At 35.8% G+C, this 27,988-nt stretch overlaps 1 long non-coding RNA gene across 1 annotated transcript in view; it reads right to left on the bottom strand.

Moving 5' to 3' along the window:
• LOC118205975 (uncharacterized) overlaps positions 1-27,988 on the bottom strand; it is an 84,766-nt gene that overhangs the window by 43,196 nt on the left and 13,582 nt on the right. Inside the window, exon 2 of the long non-coding RNA XR_015040114.1 lies at positions 7,533-7,614. This is a non-coding gene — a long non-coding RNA (uncharacterized LOC118205975). The remainder of the gene's footprint in view (positions 1-7,532; positions 7,615-27,988) is intronic.

Genomic DNA, 27,988 nt, shown 5'->3' with positions numbered 1-27,988 from the left:
AGCCAAACTACCTGTTACCATATTCTTAAGATTAGATAAAAAATTGCCCCAACTGGATTGGGAATGGGAAAAAAATTGCCCCAACAAACGTGGGAAAAAATTGCCCCAACTGGGGTGGGAAAAAATTGCCCCAACTAGGGTGGGGAAAAAAGTGCCAAAAACTAAGGAAGGGAAAATAATTGCCCCAACTAAGGAAGGAAAAAAATTGCCCCAACTGGGGTGGGAAAAAATTGGCCCAACTAAGGTGGGAAGAAAATTGCCCCAACTGGGGTGGGAAAAAAATTGCCCCAACTGGGGTGGGAAAAAATGGCCCCAAATGGATTGGGAAAAAATGGCCCCAACTGGGGTGGGAAAAAATTGCCCCAACTAAGGTGGGAAAAAAATTGCCCCAACTAGGGTGGGAAAAAATTGCCCCAACTGGGGTGGGAAAAATTGCCCCAAATGGAGTGGGAAAAAATTGCCCTAACTGGGGTGGGAACTGGGGTGGCCCTAACTGGCGTGGTGGCTATTCGACAACGACTCTGGTATTCTATGTCAAACCTTCTGCTTAGTGGACTGCCCGGTAGTACTGGTAGGGGCGCAACCGAACGGTAGAGCGGCCAAGATTATAGGACCACACCTCATGGTGGTCTCGGTTCGCGGGGAGTGGTGAACCCCGTTGACCCGTTCAGACGTGAGGAATGAGAGCAACTTTTTGATCCGTCGCCCGTAAGTGTGGGACGAGGGGGCGGTGTATCGTTACATTTCTAAGCTCTTCGTGGGCACTTTAGTCTGTTAAACCACCTCCCGCCTGATACGGAGACATTGAGGGTGACAGACCCGGTAGTACGGTTGGAAGGCGACTGTGGACCCGGTAAATTGAAATACCTTTAGGGTCACCATCCAAAATTCGTCTGATAAATTAACATGAATAAGGTTTAACAAAATCTAATCACTTTCTCCTATTTATTTCTGAAATGAAAGGTTTCTTTCTAGCTGCCCTTACGTAATAACTTCCTCCATGTCAGCCATTCCGTAGAGTCTGTACACTAAAAGTTTGATGTGAAGTATTAGCAACATCTTTGCCCAACTGCATATAATGAAGAAATTTATTTCTTAACCTCTTTGATAATGCAAAGTTTTCCCTTGTAGAAAACATTTGGAAGTCGTCCACTTTTAATTTTATTTTCTGTCGATAATGTCTCTTTGAACTTTTTGACAACACTTCTAACAGTTCTAACACTTCTCACGTCCAGTTGTATTCTTGGTGAATCTTTACATTATGGTAACTTGGCGATTTTTTGGCGAAAATTTGGCGACCAACCCTGCTACAGCAACCTTCTAGTTTTTTGACGCGATTTTGTTTTCACGAAGTAAAGGCATTTTTTTTAACTCAACATTTTTTTCCGACAATCTACTAGCCGAATTACGCTTATACTAGAACTTTTATGGAACAAAAATGCTTAATCATGACGAAGATTAGGTGCGAAATTGGGAGATAGTGAAGAATAGCAAACTGCTTGCCGCGTATTTAAGAATTGCACATACACAGTATCCATGTACACGTCGACCTATTTTCACTTAAAAACATCGCAGAATAGCACAAAAATGGCATTGCGCACACACTTGACTTTATCTATCGACCTATTTTCACTTAAAAAGTCAAAGAAAATTGACAAAAATCCAACTCTTCTTTCTCTTGTAAAAAGTGCCAAACAAATAAGTGGGCGATCCTGCACTTTAGCAGCAAAATTGTTTCTAAGTATTATTAGCTAAGAAATCACGACCGGAATTTTCCGGAAAAAGTCACGTTACATGTCTCATGATCTTTCATTTCTCTGAGACAAAATAATCTGTGATTCGAACTGTGTAATCCTCAGATTATTGCTAAACTCCTAGCTAGTAAGCTTTATCGCCTTACCAAAATATAACCCAACTACCTGTTACCATATTCTTAAGATTAGCCAAAAAATTGCCCCAACTGGATTGAGAATGGGAAAAAATTTGCCCCAACTGGGATGGGAAAAAAATTGCCCTAACTGGGGTGGGAAAAAATTGCTCCAACTCACGTGGGAAAAAATTGCCACAACTGGGGTGAGAAAAAAATTGCCCCAACTAGGGTGGGGTAAACTTGCCCCGACTAGGGTGGGAAAAAATTGCCCCAACAGGAGTGGGAACAAATTGCCCCAACTGGGTGCAAAAAAAATTGCCCATTCGCGATTATGGTGAAGAGTCGCTAATCGTAAAAATAGTTTAATCCTAATGAAGCATCAAAGTAAGCACACGGATATAAAATGTACAGTAATTTTAAAAAGTCTTTAAATTTATGTTTTTTCAGTTTTTTCATGTCATCCAATATTTCGACGAGAATAGAAATAGCAATTTTTTAAAAATTAAAGATATTCGATATGGTTGCTCTGTACAAGCATTAGTTCTTTTGAAGCAGAATTGAAAATGCTTTTAGTCTTCTAAGCAATTTTGAGACTGGGCTCAAAAATACATGCAGAACTCGACTTATTGTTGCTTGAGTCATTTTCTCGATGTCAAAAGCGATAATATGCCGTGAAATTCAATCCAAATATTAATGCGTGATAAAAATGGCGAAAGTGAAATGTCAGCCATTCATTGAACTCAGAAAATGAAAGCACTACCAGATTTTCTGCTATTACTCAATATATTTATAACTGCGAAATAAATGCAAATTAAAATATAAGCAACATCTACGCTCACATGCACGAATATTTAGTGTCACAAATTAGCTCAATAGAATCTCATTGGTCCATTTTCGAAACCCCTCCCTCAGTGGCTACGCTGATGTGCACTTGGGAAATATGCTAACGGTTATCACACGGCGCTTATTCGAGAGGTCCAGGTGCGAACCCCGGCGACGGCATTTCTCATCGTTCATGTACGTCGTTCATTGCAAAATATTTCATGTACGTACTCTTGCTTCAAAAACACCTGATTTCCCTACAAGCTTAATAATAAATTTAAAAGTACAAAAATAAATGGATTAGCAGGAGTGAGTAGGACACAGATTGGAAGACTGCAAGCTCAAAGATAGCGTAGAAAAACCTTAACAAACCCTTTGGGCAAGATTTCTTCTGCCTTTCTTTCATGTTAAGAAAGAAGAAATTCCATTTATTAAGGAGTGAATGAAACAGTTAAAAAGGTGAGAAATATGTGTTGATTTGAGTAGTTCTGCTGCCTGCGGCATAGCCGAAATTTCTCCTATTTGAGATATCAAAACCGGTACAGGTCAGTTCGACGCCAACGTTTCGACGCCAGCGGTTCGACGCCAGCGTTTCGACGCGTGGTCAATTCGACACGAGGTCGTTTCGACGCGGGGTCAGTTCGACGCCATACTTTTTTTGCTTTTGTTTGACGCCATACTTTTCGTATTTTTATTTATTTTTAGAATAAGTTTGCATCATCATTCAAATAAACTTGCTGTCATCACCATTTGGTGTTTCACACCCCACATTATGGGAATTCATAGATGGTCTCAGGCGTGTTCAAAAATCAATTGATCAATGTTATGAACAATTTGTACGTGGAGATGAACCGCCGCACAAGCGGAATAGGTATCTGCGAGCTGATATGAGAATTAAAGTATAGTTGAAGATTTTGAAAATCGAGAAATAATGGAATACCTGAAAGGTGTGGCGCATAATTTTGCAATGGATTAGTATAATAACAGTTCTATGATGTAATCTTATTTATCTCTAATCTTATTTATGTGTAATCTTATTTATCTGTAATTATATTTGTCTGCAATATAATATAACTACTTTGTAACCATATGTTTATTTACCATTTGTGTATTTTGCCTTTTTGATGCTGTTTTGTGAAATAAATTAAAAAAAAACCCTCCCACATATCCGGGAGCCTTGACGTTGGCGAGGGGGCTTCTCACTAATCTGGGACACAAACAAAAATCTAGAACACTTTCACACATATATTTATTTCAAATATGCATGCAAACAATCGCTAATTCAATAAATAAAAATCAGTCATATTACTTATTTATATTACTTCATATTTATTCTAAAAATAAATAAAAATACAAAAAAAAAAATATGGCGTCGAACTGCCCCTGCGTCGAAACGTACGGCGTCGAACTGCGCCGGTGTCCAAACGTTAGAGTCGAACCGTTGGCGTCGAAACGACCTGCTTCGATCAAAACATCCATATCTCAACTAGATCAGGTAAGACTAAACACTATGACCATCCCCAAACAATATTGTCAAATTTTAAATTTAAAATTACAAATCAGAATTGCACGTTCGTTAAATAATTTAACGTTAATTACGAAATTTTTTTAAAATATTTTATATAAAGTACTTACGAAAGGTATTCTTGAAGTTAGTTAGAAATCATTTAATGTGGAAATTTCCAAGTACCGCGTAATTATAGCTCTGGAGATTTTTTGAATACCTCGTAAATTATAAGTCACTTTAATAGATGCTTAAAAACGCGATGTATTTTTTAATTACAAACTATTGTCGTGTAAAGAATGTAGAGCAGTGAAAATTTGCTAGACTTATGCTAAAACACATTTAAATTTCTTTATCTTATTCTGCATCGAAGTTAGTAGAACCTAGGAATTTAAATCTTTTGATTCATAGACTTCTTTCGCGTTGTAAAGTGGAAACACAGACATATTTATCTTTATTGTTGTGAGAATACTGTAAAGTAGTTTCGTTTGCAACAACGTCAATACTGCAGAAAACACTACAAACTTCTAATGTTCTCAATTCATATTTGGTATACAACAGTAAATTTATCTCGAATTTCTGTGATAATTTTTTATTATATTTTGTTTATTTAATTATACCTGGTTATAAATAAAATTTCTTTGTTAATTTTTTAATTGAATAAAATTTATTTTTATTTTGTTTATTTTATTTTTGGTTGCATTTGGTTTTGTATACAGCAGTAAATTTGTTTCGAATTTCTGCGATTATTTTTTCAAAATTGAGTCCATTTTTTCCACGTTTACGCGGATATCAAACAAGCCAACTGTTTTTATTCATTTATTTTTCCAATTATTTTTATACCTTTTTTAATTACTTTTTTTTAACCAATTTGTGCTACATTTCTTCAGAATTCTCGCAAAAACGCACGAACTGCAACTATCCGAATCGCTTTCAGAATTTCAGTTCTTTTCAGAATCAACTGAAGAAGAGCAGAAAAAGGAGAAAAAAGGAAAAGGAAGCTGAAGAAAAGGAAAGGGAAGAGACAGGAGGAGAGTGAGGATGACGTGTCACCTTGAGAAATTAAAAAACATTCTTTTGCAAATTCCTCGATGTTCAGAAGTGAATGCTGAGGATACGGCAGAATGGATGGTATGCGATGCGACAGTCCCTAATTCTAAGTGATGAACTTATTGAAAGTGTGAGAGAAGAAATTGTCGAGAAGATAACCTTGATGAAGTTGAAGCAGACACGGGACCTTCAGCTAGTGAAGCGTTTGCCGGCCCTGAAACTGCACTGAAATGGATGGAGGGTCAGCCTGAGTGTGACCCCATGCAACTTCTCATTGTCAAGCTCGACTTGGCTGCCGGAAAACCGATGAAATCAGTGAAACAGTTTACTTAGAACAAGATGTTCAGCAAGCAATGACTTTCAAGCACTTGCACGTACTGTACGGGAATCCTCCCGTTTGAACCAGTGCTAGCAGAATCTCCTTTCTCAGAAAAGTCGCGTCTAGCAGAGACTGTGATAACCTTAACCTCTTTAGCCGCAACAGAGCTTTTATCTCGAAGCTTTACAGCCCTACTGGTAAACCCATGGAGGTAGGAAGTAAGATGGAGTGGCCCTAAAGAGGTTTCTCCCGTAGTCTGATCTGAAGCACCGGCGATCCCTACGTGGTGACCAAAACATTGGGTCATTTACCATTCAGATCAATGGGTTTCGACGCGATCGGATATAAATATTTTGTAATTACGTCGTAAATATACATATAAATGTATATATTTTCTTTTTCTACAACACTTTAGAGTCTTAAGTATATGAAAACAACATATTTTTAAACAGCATTTCATTCTGAACGGAATTAAATGCTGTACTTTTCACAGAATAGTTTTGTCAGAATGGTTTAATTTGAATAAAATATTTTCACAAGTTTTCGTTTATTACATTAGAAAAAAAATTTAAGGTAATTCGATTTGATTCGGCTAAGGTACAAAAATTAAGATGAAAGTTTATTGTATTATTAATATTAAAATTATGCATTATTTCTTTTCTATTTACAGAGCTTCTTCCTAAAATACTTTCTTAAATATGACATGATTTTTTGGCTTCTGAGGCATCTTTTAAATCGAAAAATGTATTCGCTACTTTTATTGTACTTGCATTAATTTATAATTACATTGCACTTGCATTAATTTATAATTAATGCTCTATTCGGTTCATTTTAAATTAGAGAATTATTAGAAATTAGCGAAATAATTTAAATAGTACTTAATTTTCTCTGAACATTTCTGGAAAGGAATAAAATAAGGATTTTATTTTTAATTAACCCAAATAAGTAAAACGTGTAAGCCCAAAGTGATTATTTTTCAGATATATAAAATTAAAACGATAAGTTTAAAATGAGCAGCAGTAAAGCCTCTCCTCTAAAAAATTTTAAAAGGTACACGTTACAATAATATATGGATGTGAAAAAAATTATTTTATTTAAAACAGTTTGGCATTTGGAACATACAATAAAAGTATCAAATACTCTATCAAGGGTATCTAAAGGTACCGTAAGGTATTTTTCATTCTTTAAGCATAACATTTTTGTTAAAATCTATAGTTTTGTAGTTTAACAGCTTAGAATTTTATAAAAACAAATTCATAATCAAAATCGCTGTTGTTAGTTATCGAAAAATAACCAAGATGTGATATTTTACGTAAATGGGACTAAACTATACATATCCATCTCACTATGAATGTTTCTTTCATGCGAAAGTGTCCCTTTTCCGATTTGTATGGAATTGTCGTGTGTCGAAATACTATCAGAACACTGTCAAGCGAGCTTCTGAATGTAAACAAAGAACACCCATCTGGTGACCGAAACTTCGAAGTAGTGCTTCACTTCTAGTGCCGGTTGGCCACTCCTTCCTTCCTTACCTCCATGGGTAAACCTAGCGTCTGCTCATCCATCTTCTTGGTGGGCAGACTCTTTTCTTCCGCGCAGCCATAGGCGTAAGAAAGTAGCGGGAATAAACATGACGACAACATCCAATCCTGCATTCGGCGTTTCATTCCCTGTTATTTCACTCTTACGAGTATATGTTAGACTTGTACAAGTAGAGATAGACCCCCGAAGTACGAGACAACAACACGGAAGTGAGCGGCACTTAACCCCAATTTAAGCGAATCGAAATATCATTAATGGAACATTCGTTGAGACGAATTTCACTGAGAAGCATTTCGATATAAAACTATCATTATTATTTACTTGGCAATAGTGGAATTGTATGCATTCCTACCTTACAATCTTACATTGTTTGATATTGCACTGAATTTCTAGTCATAGTAAGAGAAAAGAGGTAAAATCCTTACCTGAAATCGCCGCATGTGTCTGGGATTCCCTGCGTTTTTTAGACAGTTCTGATTGCACTTCCAGAAGAACTTCAGAAAAAACCTGAAAAATATGGCAGGGTATATTATTTCTTAGATTTAAGTTTTACACTCATTATACAAATGACATTCTTCAATTTGTCTTTATTGAATGAATGCGAGATAAGTTTGTCACTAGCGTTAATAAATAATTTTAGTTCACTAAAAAACAATTGCTCAAAATAAAGTAATTTTACAAGACATAGTGGAAAAAGTCAGCGTACGAACGATAAAAACATTTACCATAAATAAAAAAATCTAATGTGTACACCACATGACTTCTTTGTACGGAATATTAAATTATACGCATTTTTTCTTGCATTTTATTTAAACTTATTAGATTGAATTAAACCTACTTCGCCGACAGCGCATAAACCACAATAGAATAAATGCATTCTTTAAAATTCACTTTTTATCATAGCGACACTCTGGCGCTAGGTTTACTTAACAGTCTTATATTTCATTCATATTATACACCAGAGGCCGAGCGGTAAAGTCGCTGAACACTGGTAATTCGGTCTGAGGTTCGAATCCCGCGAACGGGCTGGCTGCATGGGCGTTTTCGTGGTTTTCCCCATGTGTAACGTGTATACGAGCCAGTTTGCCTTAGAAAGTCCTCCACGAAGGCATCCCTCCCCTTAGGCAGATAGCCCTCGAGGCTTTGCCATAATCACACACACACACATTCATATTATAACTCAGAATGCACAAAATTCATTCATATTATAACTCTGTAGGGTTTATATTTATTTTAACTAACATTTATTTTAAGTTTAAACTATCTTTCCTGTCAAGCCTTACTTTCCCCTGGAACTGCCAATGCCAGAATATGTAAATTTTAGTAGAACGCGCAAGGATTCAAATTATCAGCGGAAGTATTATGATTTAAATAGAAAGGAAACAGATTCGTTCGGAAGGTGATATTCTTACTTCACGAGCGCGGAGGTAGTTAGCGAAAAATTGAAGAACCCCGCGTTTCGGCCTATGTGCTTGGCGGGAAGTAGTGTTAATCGTCCAAGTGAGCTTCAAGTCTGCTGAATTAGCAGCGGTATTGTAAAACGCGGTGAGTTAGTTATTTTAGAGAGCCTCGTAGTTAGAGTCTTGTCTTTAGTTTCTTTTCAGGTTATTATTTTTATTTGACCGCCGAGTTGGCGCAGTCTGTGAGCGTCAAGAGCACGTAATTGTAATTTTTACGTTGAATAAAAAGGGATTTAAACCCTTCACAAGGCTCTGTGTTTTATCCAGTTTTCACAGTCACCCCTTGGTTGCGTGCAAGTTGGAGGCGCGCAACGTTACATTGGCGCCCGAACACTTATCGAACTGAAATGGCCGAAAATTGGATGGAAGCCGCTGGACAACACCAAGAAATGACAACTCAGTTAGAAGGATTTGGATACCTGGTCCAGACGTTGAGAGCGTCAATCAAGCCAAACGTCCATTTCGACGGAAAAAATTCGGTGGCGGTATTTCTAGAAGGTCTAGAAAACCACTTTCAGCTCTACCCTGTTCCTGAAAGACAAAAAGTTGCCATCGCCACATCAGCACTAAGAGGACAGGCCGCGCTATGGTGGAAAAATATAGGCAAATTTTTATTAGGGGAATTTGGAAGCCAGACATATACATTTGAAAATTTCAAAAAATCACTAGTAAAGGCCTTCCCCATAGTGAAAGATCGCGCACGGCTGGAAGCCGAACTATATAGTTTCTATCAACGGGATATAGCAGAATTGACGGACTTTATTCTACGAAAAATCAAGCTAACGGATATGCTGTATGGAAAGAAACCCGATGCGGAGATTATTGAAATAATATTACCAAGATTGTTACCCGCTGTTCAAGACTACTTTTAAATTAGAAACCCAAGCACATTGCAGGAACTCTTCGAATTGGCGGTGAAGTTTCAAAATCGCAGAATAGCGGAAAAAGCGAGAGGAGAAACATATTCTCAAAGTACCCGAAGGAAATCTTCAAAGGAGGAAACCAGAAATGGAAATCGCTCTTATGGGGGAAAAAGCTATCAAGCTAACGCATCGAAACTCGAAGGTCAAGGCCCAAAAAGAAAATTTGAAAATAAACATCTGCGTACCCAGAAGACACAGATTGAAAGGAAAGCTTTAAACGAGTAGAGGGGCCTGTGAAAGGGAGGGTCTAGACCCCGGAAGTTTTAAAAAAAACCCTCAAATAGACATTTAAATACGGTCATCGTAAAAAACTCACAGCTACCAATTATACAAGTCCTGGTTGGCGATGTACCAGTAGAAGCCCTCATCGATACAGGAGCAGAAGGAAATTTTATGAGTGAAAATTTCTTCAAAAAGAATTTTTATAGGGTACGATTATTTAAAACCAAAAATACGGAAATTATAGCGGCGCAAGGAAAAACATGTCACTGCATCGGGAAATTATCATTAAATTTACAGGTAAAAGAGGAAAGTCTCAAAGTATTAATTTTTGTGGTGAAAGATCTGCAACATTCTCTTATTTTAGGTATGGAGTTTTTAAGGGTCGCGAGGGCCAAATTAAATTTTCAAGATAGTTCCGTGGTGTTGGAGATGGACCAGAGGGTGGTGGAACCTGTGGAGACACCGCAAGTGGACCTTAGCCATCTGAATGACCATGAAAGGAAAGCAATACAGCAAGTGGTGAGTAATTTTTCTCGTTTGTTTTCAGAAAAACCAGGAAACTGCGAAATAGTGACGCACAAGATTCAATTAAATGCCGAAAAACCTTGTAGGACTAAACCTTATCGGTATGACAAACAAAAAGACGTAATCATCGAAGAACATATTCAGGAGATGTTAAAGAATAAAATAATAACGCCCATAAATAGTGAGTACGCGAGTCCAGTCGTACTATGTAGGAAAAAGAACGAGTTTCCTCCTTCGGATAAAAGGGCTTGGAGGTTTGCTATCGATTACAGAAAACTAAATATTATTACTAAATTTCCAGTTTACCCTTTGCCGGTTATAGACGAGATCATTATAAATCAAATCGACAAGATATATGTCTACTTTGGACTTAACGTCTGGCTACTATCAAATAGCTATGAGACCCGAAGATATACATAAAACCGCGTTTATAACAAAATCGGGCACTTATGCATTTTTACGCATGCCTTTTGGGTTGTGTGGGGCCCCATCAACATTCCAGAGAGCTATGGACATTGTTCTAAAGCCTGTCCTAGGAAAGTCAACTTTAATTTATCTAGATGATATAATTATAACGAGTAGTACGTTGGAACAACACATTAATGATCTAGAACAAGTTTTTAAATTATTAAAAGAGGCCGGTCTTACAATTAACGCCTCAAAATGCAAGTTCGCAACTAAAGAACTTAAATATCTCGGTTATAAAATTTCGCAAAAGGGAATAGAAACGCAAGATTCAAAAATAAAAGCTATTAAGAATTTCCCACCGCCCAACACCGCCAAGAAACTTTCTTCTTTCCTTGGGTTATGTTCTTACTATCGATCTTTCATAAAAGATTTCGCTAATATTGTTGAACCACTCTTAGTAATCAAAAGAAAAAGGGCTAAATTTACGTGGACAGCGGAAGCTAACACAGCATTTGAAAGATTAAAAGAAGCGCTCATTAATGCCCCTGTTTTAAAATTCCCGGAGCGGGACGAAAACCTGGAAATTGCAGCAGATGCGTCAGACTATGCGGTGGGTGCGGTTCTTATGCAAAATAACCATCCTCTGGCATTTTTTAGTAAAACGTTGAATCAGACACAAAGGAATTATACAGCTACAGAAAGAGAAACATTAGCCGTATTAATGGCTGTACACAAATTTCGAGTTTATTTCGGCAAATCGCCAGTAACACTCTTTTCGGATCATGCGGCTGTTGGTAGACTTTACTCGGGGAAAAACCTAACGCCCAGGTTAATAAGGTGGGCTTTAAAACTCCAAGAATATAATATCACAATAAAATATAAACCGGGTAAGGAAAACAATGTAGCTGACGCACTTTCTCGTATAAAACTGGACGATGAAGGAAATGAACTTAAATGCGCTGTGTTGACTTCAAAAATTTTAGATTCTAGAGATACGGTTATTACTGAACTGAAAGCTGATCCTGAATTTGGAAATATCTATGCTTATTTGAAAGACCCCGAAAGCTTTGAGCATACAGATATCGATGCGATAAGAAATAGAGCAAAAAACTATGAAATAATAGATAATTTATTATTTTATACGAAAACAACAAACGAAAATCTTGAGTATAAACCAGTCATCCCAGCCTCGCTTAGATTAAGCATTTTGAAGGAGTTGCACGAAGCAAAAACAGCGGGCCATCTAGGGGTCAGAAAGGTTTAAAAAGGGTACGCGAGGCGGTATATTTCCCGCAATTATACAAAATAGTAACGGCGTATGTCAGGTGCTGCAATCAATGTCAGTTAATAAATGATATTAATTACAGCCCGGCCGGGTACTTAAATAGCATTCGCGGTACATTTCCGAATGAAATTTTAGGCATAGATCTCCTTGGTCCCTTTCCCCAGAGCGAGTTAAATAAAAATCGTTTTCTTTTAGTAATAGTAGATCATTTTTCAAAATGGACAGAAATTGTTCCACTTAAACGCGCGTCAGCCAAAACAGTCGCAGATGCATTCTTACACAGATACATTTTAAAATACGGTGCACCGATAAAAGTCATTAGCGATAACGGAAAACAATTCATTAGTCAAATATTTGAAAACATATGCAATGGACTTGGCATACGCCATATCAAAATGGTTCCATATAGACCACAGGCTAACATAGCAGAAAGAGTTAATAAAAACATAGTAAAAATAATTCGCAGTTACGTGAGCACACATCACAAGCGCTGGGATGGCTACATAAATGAATTAGCTTATGCTTTAAGAACGGCAAATCATGATACTACGGGAAATACCCCAGCAGAATTATTCTTAGGCCGAAAATTAATTACGCCTTTAGATAAATTATTCTTTGTGCAACAAAGAGAGCAGGAGTTTAAACAAAAAGATGTGCAAAAGCTGATTGATCAGGCGCTTAAAAGCTCGGATACGGCAAGAAATAGGCAGAAAATATATTATGATAGAAAACGCCGTGAAGCAGATTTTAAAGTTGGGGATAAAGTATTGAAGCGGAAATTTTCTTTATCAAGTGCCCCAGACAATTTTACTGCAAAGCTAGCTCCAAAGCTTGAAGGCCCCTATGTAATTCAGGAAATCAAAGGAGTAGTATTATATCTTAAGAACGAGAGAGGGGAAATCTGTAAAGCAAGTCCCGACCAGGTGAAAAAATACTATAATCCAAATGATTTTGAAATCCTTAAAAGTTTCTTGCAGGACTCAAGTCTAAACGAAATAGAAGGTCCAGAGATAACAACTATTCCACCACCCAAGAAAGAGAGAACTGAAGAGAGACCTAGCCCTTCTACAACCCGGACGTCGGTATCAAAAAGAAAAAATAATTTTCAAACTCCAGCGTTTAAGAAAAACAAAAATACAGATGCACCGGGTAAAGAAACCGTGGTAAAGAGAAAATCACCACCTACAAAAGATTGCAGGAGAAATTATATATCAAGGAGAACGCGCACACGGCCACAGAGTCAGGTGCCAGCAAGGCCGCCGTTCCGGAAACTGAAACGGCAACAGGAGGCACAAAAATACGACGAACAGAAGAAATTCAAGAAGGACTCCAGACCGGAGTACGTCAAGACCAGTCGTCCCAGGGAAAAACGGAAATGCCAACAACCAGACGATTACTCCGCCAAGAGGCCAGCATATAGAGGACGCAAAAGAAAAAGCAATGTGGACGACACTCGGAGATCAATAAGGAGAAGATTGACATCCATGAAACCTCTAACTTGGGAGCAATATTGCCAAAAACGAATGACGGAGTTTCAAGCATCGAAAACTCAAAGATAAGTTAAAACCTTCTATAAATTGTTTTTCTCTTTTGTTCCGAAATGTTATGCATAAGTACGAAGTTCTATGTTTTGACGAAAGTCAGTATGTCTCGGTTGAGACTTAGTTTTGTTTTACTTTATTTAGCTAAGGCAAAAGTATTATTTTCTTTAAGTGTAAAAGCTAAAAACAAGCATTTTCTGTTGGTCGAAAGACTAATTCTGTTATGTTAAAGCCAAAATTTGGCAGAAGATAAAAATAACTTCGTATTCTTGTACTAATAAGAATTTTAGTTTCAGTGCCGCCAGCTTGGCGAAGAATGAGTAAAGTAAAAATTTATTTTCTCTTATTCATTTTATGGTAAATTGTAAAAATCATATGTATTAAAATTTTGTAAATGTACGTAAATACTTGAATGTTATGTAAAAGTAGAATTTAGTCTAGAAGCATAAAATTGTAGATGCTAAAAGTGAATGCTTAAAAGCAATGAAGTCAAAATTTAAGTATTAAATTGTAGATAAAGTCATGCTTTAGAGCGAAAGCCTGCATGTTTAAAGATGAATGAGGGGGAAGTTAGAATGAATGTGTTTTGTAGGGTTCTCCACCTACATTTGAATTTTTAAGAATATTAAAGTAGCTCATTGAGTTGTAGAATGTCGAGTAAGGTGTGTCTATTTGGTCGTTGAATTCTAACAAATCATGGTGGTTAGGGGAAGTGTTGTAAGACTAAAACACGAATATTCCCGTTTGACACCACACACGGTGGAGAGCCAGGGTAAAGTTAAATTAATGCTTGAAAAATTGAATGAATGTGAAGTAAGCAATAACTAAGAAAAACGAATCGTTAAAAACAAAAATTTATTGTGTCAAGAAAGTGTAAATTATAATGTATTTAGAAAGATACTGATACTTATTCCTTCCAGATGCTGGAAGGAAAGACCAAGATTGATTGATGAAGTCCAGGAAAAATTGCTGTAAGAAGAGAGCTTTATAACGATCAACAGAATTTTAGTATACAATTTGTTACATAAGATTTTTGTTGTGTAAACTAGGTTCTCGCCAGTTAGTTCAGAATTAGAGAAACTTACAACAGGTCGTTTGTAGGACCTGCTTCCAAGTTTTCCAAATTCTGGCAGCGGCAAATGTAGGGTTTATATTTATTTTAACTAACATTTATTTTAAGTTTAAACTATCTTTCCTGTCAAGCCTTACTTTCCCCTGGAACTGCCAATGCCAGAATATGTAAATTTTAGTAGAACGCGCAAGGATTCAAATTATCAGCGGAAGTATTATGATTTAAATAGAAAGGAAACAGATTCGTTCGGGAGGTGATATTCTTACTTCACGAGCGCGGAGGTAGTTAGCGAAAAATTGAAGAACCCCGCGTTTCGGCCTATGTGCTTGGCGGGAAGTAGTGTTAATCGTCCAAGTGAGCTTCAAGTCTGCTGAATTAGCAGCGGTATTGTAAAACGCGGTGAGTTAGTTATTTTAGAGAGCCTCGTAGTTAGAGTCTTGTCTTTAGTTTCTTTTCAGGTTATTATTTTTATTTGACCGCCGAGTTGGCGCAGTCTGTGAGCGTCAAGAGCACGCAATTGTAATTTTTACGTTGAATAAAAAGGGACTTAAACCCTTTACAAGACTCTGTGTTTTATCCAGTTTTCACAGTCACCCCTTGGTTGCGTGCAAGTTGGAGGCGCGCAACGTTACAACTCAGAATGCACAAAATAAACCTAGAACTATGTATAAAAGAAATTAAGCAAACAAAAGAAAAGAGAACAGTTTTTCACAGACGATTGAGTATTTCTCATTCAATTAATTCAGTTCTCACTTCGCGACAAGGCAAAAATGCATAAAAACTCAAAATATCTATATTAAAAATTACGAAGTAAATGTCAAACGCTTATTTTCTCGAAAAAATTCCAGAAAGAACTAAGCATGATTTAATTGGCAATAATAAATGAATGCGTTATCTTTGTTGTTGCGCTGCTAAGTTTCTCTAGATTGGCAACAAATCCACTAGTCTCCTGTTTCAAATGTAAACATCAATGGCCGCCATTAAAAACAGGCTTAGCGGCAATTAAAAAACTTTAAAATTGCTGATAATTCTAAACGTATTGCACACAGATTTACCAAAGGCATAAAATACTAATCCTTAAAAACAACATAATTCAATCATATTTAAATCAAAAAATGTACAATTTACAAACATGTAAGAGTAAAGAAACTGAGATCACTGAGCCGGGTAATAGAGTGGATATATATATAAATATATTTATATACGTTTGGTGCGGCCGGTTGCAACCAAAATACGAGGTGCATATCTACATGTTATAGCAGTTCTATATACAAAATTTCAACGTTCTGAGGATACTCGTTTTTGAGTTATGCGAGATACGTACGTACGCACGCACGTACGTACATACGTTCGTACAGACGCCACGAAAAATTCTCTTCAGAATTAATTTTAAAGCAGTTTTATAATTTTTTTTGAAGGAAGAGTCTTTTATTCTGTCCTTACGTACAGACATCTCGCAAAAACATCGTTAAATTGCATTCGATAGCGGTCAAAATGGATATTTTCGTTGAAATATGCTGCCTGAAATTTTTCGCGATTACAATACTTCCTTTTTACTTCGTACAAGGAAGTCAAAATAAATACACAGAGAGAGAAGTATAGTCATTTAATCAATATTAGTCTTGCGCTCTTAATATCAAGATTATCATTTCCAGAAGCATAGCCTAAAATAAGTAAAATTATAGCAAAATATGCAGTTTTTATTGCTAATGTAGTCTAGAGTTGTTTGTCATTAGTTAAACAGTCATTAAACTAATTTTAATGTTATTGTATTATCACTGGGGACCCTTTCACTTTCTTAATTAACCTCCTCATTAATAAAGCCTCCCCCCACACATACACACATACTTGATGGAGCAACTGAAGCTACCCAGCACTTGCTACCATGTCCTAGTGTCAAATTCCGATTACAGAAAAAGCAGTGGGTTGCATCTGGAGCTTACAACTCGGGTTTGCCGTGGGTAAACGTATATTCGAGTTTCTTTTGTAAGAAACTTCTAGAAAACTCTCAACGCAGGCTGGCAGCATGAAAGTTTGCGTGATTTTCCTCACAAGTGACGTATCAAAAAATCTTCCATGAAGGCATATTCTTCCTCTAGGGAGCATATTTTGCCGCAATTCTAATAATAATTTTTTTATTGCACTGTGTTTACATTTTTAGCCTTCTGTACAATTAAATCTGATGATGAAAGCATCTTTTTAAATTAAGGCATAACAGCTCTAATTAAACTAAATTTTATTTTTGAATTTAAAATTTCATACAAAGATCCTTTTTCGGATCTCTATCGTTAAATGTCTGTACATGCATCAACTTCATTATTTCCGAGCGGAAACATTCTTTTGAACTTAGTAAGGAACGAAAAACTAAAATGGCACATCTTCTAAAAACTTCTTATTCAAAGTAAGCTATCCTAAGCAATAAGAACAATGCATTTAATTTAATGTGGCCACTAGACTACGCTGGGGCATATACAAGATGATCCACAGGTCGCGCATTTATCTTTACATATAATAAAAGAAAGAGTCTGTCTGTGTGTGTGTGTGTCTTTCGTTCGCGCTGCGCGTAAGCTAATAGACCCACGGCTACGACATTTGGTACATAGGTGCATCTAGACAAGAGCCAGTGCACCTCGAAGCGATTTTTTTCGAAATTCGAATTAGAATTTTTTTATTTTATGTTTTGTGACGAAATCGCATCATTTTGAGACATAATGGGCTATAGGGAAGCGAGATTTTATTCTACGCACACCATTTTCACATGGTCATGAAACGTAAGCACTTAGCTATTTTACGAGCTTAAAATAAATTTCGTGTTTCAGTAAATCGATTCAATACGAATTTATTTAACAAAGGGAGCTTAATACCTTTCGAACGGGATTTTTTCTAAAAAAGGCTTATTTTTAAAAATGTATAGTTTATTTTTCTTTGATTTTTGGACACGTTAAACTTTCAAACTTTCATCCTTGCGACTGCTTTTACAAAAAGAATTTTGGAAAAATGATAATATTTATATTTTAAAAAAATGTTTTAAATGAAGCCTCCGAGTACACTTCTCACACCTCACATCTTTAAAACTGTGATTTTGGCAACAATTTTCCCGTCTTATTGTTGTTGATAGATTTTTGATGAAATCGCGTCATTTTGAATAGTTTCATTCTTTTAGAAATATGGGTTTGGCAACAATTTTTCATCGTATTTCTTATGTCACTGTTTTTAAGAGATTGGCATATTTCATTGTCATTTATATATATATATAATACATTTGTATTTTTTTTTTTTTTTTTTTTTTTTTTTTTTGATAAAGTAGTTCTGCAGAGTAAAGTTCTGCGCGGAATTTTATGTTTTTTGAGTTGCTTTCATGTTATTTTTTGCTTATTTCACTGTTTGTAAGATATTGAAAAGTTTTGCATGATTTTTGTTCTGCAACGGAAAGTTGGTCAATTTTTTTATTAGGATAATTAATATTTGTATTAAGGGATATAGCTTAATTCAGTATGGGTTTCGGCTTCCCTGTTCCGAGTAACTAAATCTCACTACAGGTCGACTCTGCCTTCGGGCACGTCGTGGAGGTTCAACCTCCACTATTACCCTCCAGCAGAGCCGCGCACCACCTGGATACGTCACCAGGGAGCACCGGTCGTCAATTGCTCCTGCCAGTCGCTCGGACGAGCCCGTCGCAGCGGGACATTACCCAGCGACCCCGGGGGAAAACCCCACGGGTTACTAGCACCACGCCGCGCTAGGACGTGCCAGACTCCGAGGCCGGCCAATAAGTGACCTTTCCCAGAGCCTTCAGAACCACCAAGTTCATAAATTTTATACCCCCGTGGCCGAGACTGCCTAGGTACAGATCCTAGCCAGTAGCTTCGCAGAGTTCTCTACGGCGACCTCCGGGGGGGAGCTTAATTCACTGTAATTTTGTTATACGTAAGAACTTTTTTTTTATGAAGTTGTTCTGCAGAGTAAAATTCTACGCAGTTTTTAAATTTAACGTTTGGTGTTCCCTTCAGCCATTTTTCCGATACAATTAAAAAAGCCAGACGAAGGCTGGCAGCGAAACTGCTAGTAATTTCAAAAATTTCTAAACTCCGAAATGGCTATTAAAGGCAAAACGTTTCAATGAATGAAACTTCTGTATTCTTAAAAGTAACAAATCACATGAAACTTCAGTTGTACATTATGCCATTACTTTGTAGAGATAATGAGGTTGTTTCGAAGCAGATGTCGTGAACGATGTGCAATGCAATGCCTTCGCTGGGAATCGAACTTCGGACCCCTCGAATACTCGCCGAACGTGCTGACGAAGTGTGAACGTACCACGAAGGCATGCTAAGAAGGTGGAAGAAATACCTTATAATCTTTAAAAATCCAGTGATTTGCTGCAAGACAAATTTTTATGATTGAGCTTTACTTCAACAACGCATTCCTAGAGAAAAACTGTTGAAGCTTTTAAAGATTACCTCCCCAAATGTTCGTCAACTTAACAAGACAATAAGTTTCCGATTGGTAACTTGATTTCGAGAAACTAAAGTAAGCGTTCACCATAAGAAACGAAGTAGCCGCTAGTCTCCTCTGAGTTCAGACAAAATGGACTCTCAATCAAATCTATGCGTTGCGAAATAATGCTCAATCATAAAAATTCTTCGGTAAATCTTGGGCATCTGATACCAAATAAAACAGTTATAGGGGGTCATTGAATGAAATGATTTGCCATTTATATCCATTTTGTAATTTGACAATTTTTGAGAGTTTGATGACAGCGAATTTTGGAACACCCTGTACCTTTCTACAGAAAACAAGGGTAAAGATTCTATAATGTATTTTAAGCAACATCGTAAAACTCAAGAATAAAATAATTTTAATAATAAAGAAGAGTAAATACATTTTTTGACACCATTTGCCGTCACTAATGATACATCAAGAATTTTTCTTCCCCTTTTTAGCTCAAAAGCAGTTAGCCCAGAAGTGTTGGTTCACTATAAAAGTCCGAATCTCTTTTCAAATTGTTGCCACCCAATATTAGAGCCCTGCATTATATTAAAAAAATAAAGAATGAAGAATCTGCACTAATGTATGTATGTTTCTGGCAACGCAAAATTCTGTTTTGATTCAAAATTGGATGACTCTGGGTACCGTCGTTTTTTCACAAAGCGAGAAACATACATACGTTCATGTAGGGCGATAATATTGGGTGGCAACAATTTAAATAGTAATTCAGTCTTTTGCTATGATTCAACAGAAAAACCTGTTTTGAGACTGATAGCCCTTCTTAGCTAAGGCCATTTGGGCTAATATTTCATATTTTTTAAAGAAAAGTGTAAAATATAAGAGAAAAAGACCATTTTAAAATGCTTTCTTTTATATTTTCAGAGAAATCGGCATGGAACAGAGCAGTTATAAGCAAATGAACCTTAAAATATCTTTTGAAGATTATTTCAGCCGCGAAGTATCTTCATCATTTTGTCTCTTCCACCACGATTCTCGAGATTCGTATCTAGTTAGCTATAGGGCATTTTCTCCCTGCTTCCTGCATGCCTTCGTGGTGTAGCGCTACGAGGTCCTGGTTCGAGTCCTGGCGAGGGCACTGCTTATTTTTCATGTCTTCTGATTCTAAACAACCTAATGTCTCTACAGTGGCGCCCGAACTAAAAGGTGGAGGATGACGATTCTTTACCAACAGAATTTGGCGATTGAGTACGCTAATCACCAGTCACTCTTTAAAAGGAGATTATATAAGTTATTTTCTTCCTCGTTCCTGTATGCCTTTGTTGTGTAACTGTAGCATACTCGGCGCTTATTGGAGAGAGTCCAGGTACCAGTATGTTGCTAAAGAAATCATATTTTGAATAACATTCTCCTCCACCCGAGTATGAGCACTTGAAAGCACAGATCAGGATTTTTTTTTTGTTTATGTCATATTTTGCGAAGCTTTAACGAATTTTTGATTAAAAAAACTCAACGATTCCTAAGTGAGCAGTGGTAACACTGTACGAAAAAAAAAAAAAAAAAAAAAAATCTGATGTGTACACCACATGACTTCCTTGTACGGAATATTAAATTATACGCATTTGTTTCTCGCACTTCTTTTAAACTTATTGGATTTAATTAAATCTACTTCGCCAACAGCGCATAAACCACAATAGAATAAAGGCATTCTTTAAAATTCACTCTATTTGTTTAACATAGCGACACTCTGGCACTAGGTTCACTTAACAGTATTATATTTCACTCATATTATAACTCAGAATGCACAAAATGTATATCATTTAAAGAATTATCTAATCGATGCGACATGTTCTTTTCAAATACTATAATAAAGCTAGAACGATGTAAAAAAGAAATTAAGCAAAAAAAGTAAAAAAAGAAACCATTTTTCACAGACGATTGAGTATTTCTCATTCAATTAATTCAGTTTTCACTTCCCGACAAGACAAAAATACATAAAAGCTCAAAATATCTGTATTACTAATTATTAAAAATTAAGTAAATCTTAAACACTCAATCTTATTTCCTTGAAAAAATTCCAGAAAGGATTAAGCATGATTTAACTCGCTATAATAAATGAAGGCGTTATTTTTGTTGTTGCGAAGCTTAGTGTCTCTAGATTGGCAACAAATCTACAATTCTGCTGTTTCAAATGTAAACAACTATGTCCGCCATGTTATTTAAAACTTAACCGCACTTAAACAGCTTTTAAATTGTTGATAATTGTACAAATATTGCTTCCACAATTACGAAAGGTATAAAAACCTCAACCGGAAGATAAGAACAACATAATGCAATCATTTTTAAAGCAAAAAATGTACAATTTACAAACATATAAGAGTAAAGAACCTGAGATCACCGTGCCAAGTAACAGAGTGTATATATATATAAATATAGTATTTATATACGTTCGGTGCGGCCGATTGCAACCAAAATACGAGGTGCACATCTACATGTTATAGCAGTCCTATATACAAAATTTCAACGTTCTGAGGCTACTCGTTTTTCAGTTATGCGAGATACGTACGTACATACGTTCGTACAGACGCCACGAAAAATTCTCTTCAGAATTAATTTTAAAGCAGTTTTATAATTTTTTTGAAGGAAAAGATTATTTTATTCTGTCCTTACGTACAGATATCATGGAAAAACATCGTTAAATTGCATTCGATAGCGGTCAAAATGGATATTTTCGTTGAAATATGCTGCCTGAACCTTTTCGAGATTACAATACTTCCTTTTTACTTCGTACAAGGAAGTAACAAAAGAAATATATCTCTAGTGTGAGAGACCATCTATCGGAAATTATCAAGATATGCTGTTTTTAAACATTTTCAACCCAAACGGACATTACCGCAAATGCTCTCGATGTTATGTATGAGAGTGTAAATGAAAGACATGCCTAAATACCACTAACAAATTACGAAAATGATCATGTAAAATCACGCAAAAAAAAAAAAAAAAAAAAAAAAATCACTAAAAGCGTTTTGTCACTTTTAAAACAGCTGTCACCATGTTTTTCTCTCATTATGAAAAACCAACAGTACCTCTAAAGCCAGCAAATGTTCAAAAAAATAGTCCTCCACCCGAATATGAGCAATTGAAAGCCCGAATTTACAATTTGATTTATAGTCCATTTAATATTTGGAAAGCTGAAAGTAAATGAGTTTGAAAATTTTGGAAGTGGGGCATAACTTGGAAAAAAAAAAACAATTACAATCTAGCCTGTTTCTGTTAACTATTAAAATTTGTTCGAAGCATAAATAAAAATACAAATGTTTGTATGCAGACGTCTATATCTTCAGATCTTTGGTTTGGGATCTATTTATGCCTTTGGTGACACTGGAAAAAGTAAACCTTAATAATTTCGCTAACGCATCTAAACTTTTCATCTAGCATGCTGCGGCCCAGTAGCAACCCCTTTTCTCCACTGAGATTTTTTCGCAACCCCAGAACCCCATAAGCATTACGCAAATCCTATTGCACTTTTAGGTCATTAACTTTATTTCTAATTTTAAGACGCAGAACAATGTGAACATTTTAAACAAGTAACAGACGAAATGACAGCGTCACGTGCAAAGCAAGTAAAATGAAAGTTTATATTGTAAAAAGAATGCGTCAAAACGTTTTCGTTTTTCGATTTTGTCTGAATGGTCTTATCTTTATCCATCTTCAGATATATTGTGTAAAAATATTTGTTAATTGTAAAATTATTTTTACAAGTTAAAGCAATATTAAAACTGTTACTGCAGGTTGCAACCTACAGTTCAAAAGACACTGCTCTAAATACACTGAAAATGCGGCTAATCTTTGGAATATGGTAACAGGTAGTTTGGCGACATTTTGGTAAGGCGATAAAGGTTACTAGCTAGGACATTAGCAGTGTACATGGATAAAGTCAAGAGTGTGCGCAATGCTATTTTTGTGCAATTCTAGGATGTGTTAAGTGAATATAGGTCGAAGGGTATATGGATGATACCGTGTATGTGCAATTCTTAAAAACGAGGCAAGCAGTGAGCGATTCTGCACTTTCTCCCAATTTCGTACCTAATCTTCGTCATGATTAAGCACTTTTGTTCCATAAAAGTTCTAGCATAAGCGTAATTCGGCTAGCAGATTGTTCGAAAAAAATTTTGAGTAAAAAAAAAAAAAAAAAAAAAAAAAATGCCTTTACTTCGTGAAAACAAAATGGCGTCAAAAAAATAAATAAATAAAAGTTTCTGTAGCAGTATTGGTCGCCAAATTTCGCCAAAAAATCGCCAAGTTACCATAATCCGAAGATTAACCGAAAATGCTCGTAGAAAGTGTATGCCAATTACACAGTATTCTAATTCAGCTCTGCCTCACAATTTCAATGCAGTATATATAAGTAATATTCAATATATAAATCCGTGCATAGGATGTGAAAATACTCCAACACATATCTGTTTCTAAATTTCAAAACAATATAAAATAATATAATAACAAAACAATATAACAATACACAGTGTAAATCTGTGTATAGGGTGTAAAAATAAGTTTAAGCACTGTTAAAACACAAATAAATATTCGTTCTTTAAAAGCACGGTAATAATTTCAGTACTCAATCGTACTCAGGTATACATATCAGATATAAGCAATTATCATGTTTTCCTCTAAATAACGCACATAAATAGACAGAAAGTTGTTCAAGAAAGATTTGCCAATACAGTTTACACACGCATTCATCGATATCACTTCAAAGTATTGAGTAATGTGCAATTTCTCACTATCATATGCTAGGAAACAAAATGATTCCCAAATTCCTGTAAAATTTATATAAATCAGTTTAATGTGTAAAATAACGAAGCAAAACCAAATACATACCGAATCGCTTCGAGGTGAACGAACACTTACATCTTTTAGTCCAAATAACTTCAAATCAAAACTTAAACAATCCATTCCGCTTATGCTAAACCCGCTGAATATGCTTATAGCTCTCCAAATAAGTGTTATAAATACACACTACATCTCTGAAACAACTTCAGATCGCATTTTAATGTAAAATATAACGCAAAATTTCAGATACACTATGTATTTACCAAAAAATAATGATAAATTGAAGAGCTCGCAGAACCAGAGACAGCAATGGCGCCGAGCATGCACAGAACCAAACATTAATGCGGTAATCCAGTACCCAATGACTCGCCAGTGGCCGAGTGGTAAAGTCACCGAACGCTGGTAGTTCGGTCCGAGGTTCGAATCCCGAGAACGGGCTGTTTGCATGAGCGTTTTCGTGGTGTTCCCAATGTGTAACGTGTATACGAGTCGGTTTGCCTTAGAAGTTTCTGTCTGATTGCTGTCTCATCTAGAAGGCTTCCCTCTAGAAGGCAGACAGCACTGGAGGCTTTGCCGTAATCATATAAGCAAACAAACGAACGAATACTTCATGCTCTTGTAGGGACGAGTCGAAAATAAAAAACAAATTCGAGATTGATTATGTTATTCTAATTTCAGAACAGGAAGAGAAAATATTGAAAAGCCACCTGTATGAATATAACAGTGTGTTTGGAGGCGAGCTTATGCTATAAAACGAGCAATTAGCTGGGCAACATAGCGAAAAGAGAACCTAATCAGCATTTACTCAAAGAATGAGGCATCAATTTAAGCAACTACAGATTTCAGAAATAAATCTCCAATTGTACAAAAGATTCCCGAACTTTTTGTCTTGTTTCTGTTTGCTACTTATAAGAAAAGCTTCTCATCGTGTTACAATGATAAAATAATGATGATTGATAAAATTGAATAAAAATAAAATAAATAATCGCAGATTACTTTTTCTTTTTAGATTCTGCAATCTAACGGTTTAAGAGAATAGAGTTAAAAAAGTGCAGTAAGTGTTTTCTAAAGGAAGGTAAATAAAATTAAATAAAAAAAATCGCTAATTTTTAAAATACAGTCCACTATATTTCTTGTAAAAAGCGTCTATAATCGCTAACAAAATTATTCCAAAGGGGTAATTTCCCAGAAGAAATATTAATTTTGTTTTGGAATTTTACTTTGATTCACTATGTCCTTTCACTTTTCAAATTGTAACCATCCAATATTAGAGCCCTGCACACCTAATGACTCTACAAGCGGTCATTAATTTGGTCTCATTATTAAGCCAAGCGGTCTAATTATTTTGCCTTTATTTGTTCTTGGAAAAATTCCTTTGGTATACACACAAAGTTTTTTTTTGTTTGGTTTATTAGGTTGCAGCAAAGAACTGGAGGGCTATCTGCCTCAGGGAAAGGATGCCTTCGTGGAGGACTTTCCAAAGGAAAATGGCTCGTTTACACGTTACGCAAGGTGAAAACCCCGAAAACGACCATGCAGTTAGCATGTTCACGGGATTCAGACCTGAGACCAAACTACCAGTGTTCAGCGACTTCACCGGTCAGCCGCTAGTTGGCCGTATACACCCCAAATTGAATAATGAAGTATACCGAGGTACTACTGTATGAGGATAATGTGACCAGCTTGTGTTTCTCGCATTGTGAAAATACAACGATTGCTAAAGTCATCAAATTTTGAATATTGTATATCGCCGTCCAGCTCGGCTGTGCAATTTGATTTATTGTGTATTTCATATTTTGTAAAGCTTTAACGAATTTTTGATTGACAGACTCAAGGATTCAAAAGCGGGCGGAGTATCTCTATCCGAAATTGTGAATATATGCTGTTTTTGAATGTTTTTAGCCTAAAGGGACGTTAGCCCAAATGCTCTGAAATGCTTATGTTTGCGTAAATTAAAAACACGCCTAAAAATTCACTAAAAAATGTAAAATCGCTAAAACAGTTTGTTTAGTATTTTTTGTTAGCACACAAATTTCTAGTGTATCTTGGCAACAATAGTTCACTACCTCTCATGATTCAATTACGGTTGCTGTGGTAGCCCGAATTTGGAATTTGTTTTACAATCTATTTAATATTTTGTAAAAGTTTAATGAATTTTGGATTAAGAAACTCAATGCTTCCAAAGCGAGCAGTGGTAACACTGTACGAAAAACAAATCTCCAACTGGGTGGCTGTCTATCGAATATTTTAAAGATATGCTGTTTTTAAATGTCTCAACACAAAGGAACATTTGCCCAAATGCTCTCAGAACATGTATGTGTCTGTAAATTAAATAAAAAGGGCTTAAAATTCGCGTAAAATCACGAACAAAATCACTAAATGTGTTTTACATTTTTAAAATTGTTTCCACCACGTGTTTCTGGCATTCAGAAAAAACAACGGTATCTAAAGGCATCAAATTTTGAATAACGTAGTCCTCCACCGGAAGCTTATCACCTGAAAGCCCGGATGTGGAATTTGGTTTATTGGAAACTGATGGTAAATACGTGAGTTTATATTTATATGTAAAAACTAAAGGCTTACCTGAGTGCAGGCCATTTTAGCCAGTTTCAAATACTGCAAATTGCCATTCAAATTTCTCTACGAAGAGAATACATAAAAACAGCATATCTAAGTTTTCTGACAGAGTGTTAGCACTATATTATATTCGCACTATGCAGTTTATTATATTCGCTAGATCATTTCTTTAAAAACTAACCACTCATGTAACCAGCAGCCTAAAACAGTAATCATAAAAAAGTATATGATGATTGAATCGGTGAAGTGTAATTTTATAAAAATATTGAATATTTCTAATTAGAAATGTCGATTTTTACACGTGTTTATTTAATTCAATCACATTAAAAAGTACACAAAAATATTCTTAAGAACTCAGTTCATTGTTTTTTAAACCGCTTAATTTATTACTCGACAACCTTCCTGAACAAATTTGAAAGTATCTTAAGCTTTAGTGAATGGCAACACGCTGGCACGTGGAAGATAAAAATATTTAATTCCGGCCGCTGCAACACTTTGCTTTCATAGAGTCGAATTTGTTAGCACAGATCGAAAGATAATTATCTTAAAAATCTTTATTTGGAATAGTGTTGCGCTGAGTGTGTTAATCAAATCAATCTTTACGTGTGTTAATCAAAAATCCATTAAAGTGTTAAATTATAAATAAATTATCAGTTGTTGCCTAGCAATTAAAAGCGAGAGAGCGGTAAAGTCGTTTTCACCGAGGAATTCGCCCACAAGCTCCTTCTGGGGTTCTCCCGGCTGAATGTCTTTCAGGACCCTGGAAATTTATAGCCATGGGGGGGGGATAAACATGTGTTGCATCGTTTGTGAGAGGGCGGAAGGCTTCATTGGTAAAAGAAAGGTTTCCGAGTAGAGGATAGGGGTCTGAAATGTTAAACTTGTTCCATTTCGTGCTAGAAATACTGATAAAATTTACACTTTTTTTTTTTTTTCCCCCAAATTTTTCATAGTTTATTCGCAAGAAAATAATGCGCAGATGCAAAAATTTATAAAACGTATGCACGATTTTTGCTTATTCGAACTTCCCCTTGATTAAGGAGTCCACACCAATTTTAGCATCAAGTGATATGTCTCTTTTTATAACATAAATATTAATAGTAAAAAATTCAGCATGTTTTAGACTATCAGTTGTAAAACAGGCTATCGGCCTTAATTTCTCAATATCGAATTACTTCGCAATACACTTTATGTATGAGAATGTTTTGTTAAGTAACTTAATAATAATCATAGCTTTAAACAGTAAATAGTACCATAAAAGATGCCATATCATTAATTTGAATTACTTTATGCATTCAATTTGGTACGTCACACACAGTGTCAATATTTTCAGCGTTGGTCTAATGTCTTGTTACCATATATTATCGCCCTGTGTTATATTTAAAGAAATTAAATAATAAGGTACCGACATGAACGCATGTATGTTTCTCGCACTATGAAAAAAACGACGGTACCCAGAGCCATCCAATTTTGAATAACGTAATTCTCGAACCGAACAATGGGCACTTGGAAGCTTAATTCGGAATTTGTTTTATCGTCTATTTCTTATTTTTTAAAACTTAACAAATTTTGATTAACAAACTCAA

Source organism: Stegodyphus dumicola, chromosome 3 (genome assembly GCF_044657685.1).
Source record: "Stegodyphus dumicola isolate Sdum_Otavi_A_Nest chromosome 3, ASM4465768v1".
NCBI classification, from domain to species: domain Eukaryota; kingdom Metazoa; phylum Arthropoda; class Arachnida; order Araneae; family Eresidae; genus Stegodyphus; species Stegodyphus dumicola.
The sequence above is the reverse complement of the archived record's forward strand: the minus strand, read 5'-3'. Positions and strand labels throughout refer to the sequence as shown.